Below are 6,064 nucleotides of genomic sequence, written 5' to 3'. Positions count from 1 at the left end.
ACTAACGAGGTTTTAGTGTTTACACAATAATTAATATGTACATATTATTCGACAGTTGATTAATGTTGTTGTTAAAGCAGTGCATATTACTGTGCAACTGTGACTCAACGTTTCTTCAGTGCGAACACTGCAATGTAAACTAACACAATCATTTATTTAATTGGGATAACCTTTACTTGTTAGAATTTAATTTTACAACAGTATAATGTTATATTAAATTTGTGGAATTTTAGCTACCGCTCCTGCCGTACGTGCCGTCATGTATTTTTAAATTGTCCTCTACGTCACAGCGCTGCATGTGCTGACACTGTTATGTCACGTGATTTTGTGCACTGATACTATTTCGTCTAATGCACTTTTCCATGTTGACTTGTCATAGCAGATTGTCTGTCTCTGGCACTATTGAGAGGAACTAAACGCTTACTTTTCTGTTTTTCCATATGGCTATTTACGGTAGATAAAGTGTTCATATTATTGTTGTAATCCGGACAAGGTATCAGTCGATTTTATAATTAACAGAATACATTTATTTATCAGACGTTCGTTGCTCAATCATGTTTGCGTAGTGTGCACGGAATTTAGCACGTCAAACAAATAAGGTGAAGATTATAATTTCTTTTCTCTCATTTGCTACGTAAAAACGTATGTAATGTATAAAGTCATCAGTGATGTGATTTGTATTGAATCGAGATTGTGTTAATTAATCTATATGTAATTAATATTAATTTCTGTAAGTGCTAGAATGAATGATGTATCTCAAATGTCTATTACTTATGTATATAACATTATATACTTTCAATTTTAAAATGTCATATAGTAGGAATATCAGATAGGATTGAATCGAGTATTCGAAAAATTACACAATTTCTCCTCTCCTTTGGCAGTCAAAATAATATAATCCTAATGCTTTAAAACCGCTAAAATCAAAGATGTTGATGAAAATCTTCCGCCATCATATAGAAGTGTAAGTGAAACCTAAGGCTAATTATTAAATCAGCTGCAATTCTTCTCTCATATTTGTAGCAAAATTCGTATGATTAATTTCACAGATTTATTTGAAACACCACGTAATGTAAAAATGTTTTTTAATACAATGATTAATGTTCATATGAACAATCCTAAAAAAATCCAAAATAACAGTATGTAATATTATGTAAGTACCAAAACAAAAATGTCATTTATTAAAATAGCATTTTACTTATTAACACTGCTGTAAACTTATAGAATATGTATAAATTTTTCTGTAGCTACCAATTCAACCACACTAAAAGCATTCTAGAATTATTAAGTTGTATAATAATGTTCAAAAATCTCCCTCCAGTATGACTAGTTTTTGTGATAATTTTGAGTTTGCCATGCATTTTTGCAGGTTTTACTTCCGCCAACCATTGCAGAGAATGTGTGGTCAGAAAACAGGTTTAATTTCAAAATGCTCTAAAATGAGTTTCTAAATTCATAAAATTCAATAATCAATCACGAAATCAGATGACAATCATTTTGACTTCATTTGAATCGACACATTATTGAATACTTGTAAAATCAATGTTTCTCACTGTCAATATTTTCATTTCAGCAGCATTTGAAACAAACACTTTACCTATCGCTCCCGCCAACGTGGCTTGCTTTACTAGCAAAGAGTTACGAAAGGCACACGTCACATTGGTGTATTTAGACACATACAACTTTGCCTTACGAAATAAATTTGAAACGTGATGTTCGCTTTAAAGATTTATCAACATATCTCGAACATACACTTGAAATACGAATTCACGGTAAAAGATAATATAATTGTTCACAAATGTAATACATTTCATTTGGTTTATTGCATTTTTTTACTCAAACTTTTTTATCTGTCAAACGCGGTGGGCATGTCACTTGAAAGTCACTTGTTACCCCAAGGGCAAAATGGATTGTAAACATAATGTAAAATTTTATGTATAATACATTTAATACTATCGACGGAGGGTATTGAAATTTAAATTCTAATGGATTTAAGTTTTGTACTATTCCACTTGAGTCATTTTTTGTGAACTGGATTTCGCTTTTCGGCATATATATATATAGACATATGTATTCTTTTTAACACTACAATAGGCCATGAGGCGCAATGACAGTATTGTTTTTAGTGATAGAAGAGAAAACATGACAAACTTCATAAAAGGCTTTGAGAAAATCACATAAATATATTATTATGACCTCCCTGAGAAACGAACCCGATGAAAGATCAGCGCCTTACGCACTAGACTACCAGGGCCGTATATTATTAATTTGTTATATAAACGAGAATTAACTGTATTATTTGTCAGTGTGATTGGTGAGTGCACATTATGCCTGAAAGGCTAAATCCCGGTTACAAAAAACGACTTAAATGGAATAGTACATATCTTAAATCAATTAGAATAATAGTGCTTGTACACGTACATGAATTTACTGGCAGCAATAGTGGGTATTTTAAACTACCGTGACAATAACTGTTTACATGTAAAAGTGCTGACTGTCTCTCCAATCTCATTCTTTAAGAGTGAGCGAGGCACGATATTGTCATTTTATGGTACTATTTGACAGGTAGTGAAAATCGGTCAACGTGAAAATTCATTCATAGTTCGTTTTTTTGCCGGCGGGTTCGTCACTATCGTTCTACTGCACAGGCGCAGATCTAAAAAATCCTACTGTCGCATGAAAATTCAGAAACTTCCAAAATTTTTTGATTCATGCATGCAAGCTTGCAACTGCAGTATAATACATCTTTACCCATACATTTTCTTGTTATGGCCGCGATAATACTTAGTGTCAATAAATCCATGCACGTGTAAACAGGGTATAATGCATTTGTTTCGAATAATCCGAGGTCTTGAAGAAGAAAAAATATTTTCTTAAATTTTATCAAACATTGGCATTATTTTGGTGTAAGTACTTGTGGTAGATAAAGTGATAAACGCGTTGTATTAAAATCCATCCCTATTTTATCATTCACAAAATATGATATGTATTATAAAAGATATGCTTTATATAATGATGTAGTTCCTAAATTGGAATTGGTCTTTTGTAAATTTTATTGTAATCATTGTAGGGTGAAACGCTCGAATAGTAGTATAGTATTTAAAAAAATGGGCACAAATGTTTGTTTTATGTCCCACACCGTGTTCATCCACCCCGCTTTATCATAAGCCCATGATGTCTAATATTATTACATAATAAGTTTCTTATTTCTTTATATGTACAGCAATAAAAGAAAGTAAGAGGATAAGCTACATTATTATATACACAGTACGTGCAACTTGATAATGCACTGATGCAACTAAAATTGATTCAACCTCGTTTATTTCACATGCAACTAAATTAATAGCGGTATTCCTATTGTTATTGGTTGAATTCTTCAAACGGATTACCATAATATGCTAATTCGTTCATTATGTCCGATCACTGCATCTTCGTCTGTTGCCCATTTGAGTGTTTGACACTATCGAAAAATTGCATCTGTATGAAATCCATAAATTAACTTTATTGGGTTTTTTTGAGTTCAAGTGTTGCGTTGCTTCTCTGTGTGTGATCCCGTCTAATATACTTAAACACGCTTTTATTTCATTTTTATAATAACGTTACTAAAAACAAAAAAACATGACACCGTCTAAACTCTAAAAATAAAATGATGGGCAGCCATTTTTAATGCTTCGTAGTATCCTCTTATATTTTTTAATCGTTGGTTTATTTTATATTTACTAAAGCATCGAATGTGCAATTCGAATGGTCCTTAATTATTAGTCCATTGCTAATTTTTTAATATTTTTATTGTTAATATAATACCTTATTGTGTTTTATGTTTAATATTTTTAAAAAACATCTCCGATAATTATTTTAGTTTTTAAAACTTTACGGTTACTTAACTTATGTGATCATTTTGTAATACTTTAAAAGTTTGTATTTCCATACATTGCATGCTTGGATAAGTATTGAGTCTACTTACTAGATAAAAATAATTAATTTTAATCATATTTTTAATACCTATCACAATTTGATGCCGGGCTGACGAGGCCAAATCGTTCTGGACCCATCACTATCGCAATCTCAACTCAGTTTTGCTGTTTCTTTTTTCATTAAATTGTCGACATGGTGGAGAACTGACGTTTTGAAGTTAAAGATATGTTTTTATTTCATAACTTACATCAATAATACACAATAAATTATCAAAAATGACATCCACAGTCCATCTGGTGAAACTTGTAAATCCCATTTTTGTCAAAATTTACTATGCTTTGTATACGTCTATGTTAGCAGAACTCCCGCGAAGGCTACAGGTCTGCCTCTGTGCGAATATATAACATGAATTTAAAGCTGGCTTTACTCTCTCAGATATCAGAGATTACAACGCAAGCCTAAGCAGTTTATCATTCGTTACTAGGCTGATGCACAAATAATAATCGTAAATTATCTATTATTATTAATTTCACACACTTCATAATAATTCAAATTTTGTTTATATTTTGACTGATGTCGTATATACTCTTACTAGTCATACTTGTAGATAAGGACTTATTTTGAATCATTACGCATTCAGCTGCTCCTTTGTATGGCCACACACATTGCGCGGTGGCCCTTTGTGTAAGATTCTTGCACCCATGACACGTCTAATCAAACCTTGTAAACACCAGAAATCATTCTGTCATTATAAGTAAAGCCAATAATATCACACTTTGACATTATATTATTTAGTTGAAAAATCCTCTAAATTTTCTATAAAACCGTTTATAACTACACTTCAATAAGTAATCACAATGAACATAAAAATGGCAGGTGAGTAAGAAAGTCGGAATAACAACTGAGCAATGTTAATATTTGTAGAGTTTCCCTTGCGTTCGCTAAATAATTTCAAATCTAATCACAAAAGTGTATTTATAGTTGAAATTCTTTTATTATTGTCTATGATTAATATCGTCGGCTGTATTTATTATGTCTTAGTGCCTGGTGCACTATTTTATGTTTCCTGCACAAACTATCAAACGTTCAAAACTGTTTCTTTAGAAAAAAGTTATTTTGGATTTACGAGGTTTACAAAATGACGTATATTTTTCACTACCATAATAATGATTTGGTAATAATATAAACATTTTTTTAAATATATACTTAGAGTAAGTCAGTTCATCACCAAGGCGACGGCATTCTCTTTATATGATCTATATGTAACGCAAGATCATTATTAATAGTACTTTGCAAGATCATACAAATTATATATAAACTGACTGCGTACAAATTTAAGCTTGTGTGAATGCTTATTTTGTGTTTGAGTGATGATGGATTGTGCAGTCATTAAAATAATATTCTTTAATGTGATTTATTGATTTATAAATAAAGTTATATTGATATAATATGATATATATTTTTTTCAATAATATCAATATAGAAATTTGAAATTGTATTAGTCGGTGTTTTGTAAGAAGGGCGAATTAACCAAAATGTTATTTTACAGGAGGATTTTTAACTTGACATTTATTTGTTAATTATCTGTGGATGATTGTAAATGTCTAACAAGTTTATAATAAAGCGTAGAAAAAATACTATCTTTATAATAGGCCTTATAATATAATATTTTAAAAAGCCTAATATGTCTCATTCGCTTTTTATTCGTAATACTAAGTGGATATTCGCCCATACAAAGTACTTTCCTGTGGAGACAATAAAGCTAGTGAGTACATATTGCTTTTTCATCACAATCTCGATTTCGCCAAAATGGTTGATTCGCCCTTTTTACAAAACACCGACGATAACATGTGTTGTATTGGCCTCAAACCTCAACCTCAAATGGTAATGGGCTTAACACATAGCTCGAAGAAGGGACAATCTTTGGATAAATCTAGTCATCCAGTGGTACCCAAGAGGTACAAAACGTCTGCAAGGTAGACCTAGATGCTGCTGGTTCGATGAAATGGTTAAGTTCTCCGGAAGTACGTGGCAACGCACAGGATCGAAAGAAGTAGAATCAGCTTGGAGAGGCCTTCATCTAGCAGTGGATAGATTCTGGCTGATGATGATGATGAACATGTGAAATTGCCAAACGTAAGATTCTAAC

This window comes from Rhyacophila brunnea, unplaced genomic scaffold (genome assembly GCF_057557595.1).
Source record: "Rhyacophila brunnea isolate RB1 unplaced genomic scaffold, BYU_Rbru_1.0 scaffold_11, whole genome shotgun sequence".
NCBI classification, from domain to species: domain Eukaryota; kingdom Metazoa; phylum Arthropoda; class Insecta; order Trichoptera; family Rhyacophilidae; genus Rhyacophila; species Rhyacophila brunnea.
Note: the sequence above shows the minus strand (reverse complement) of the source record.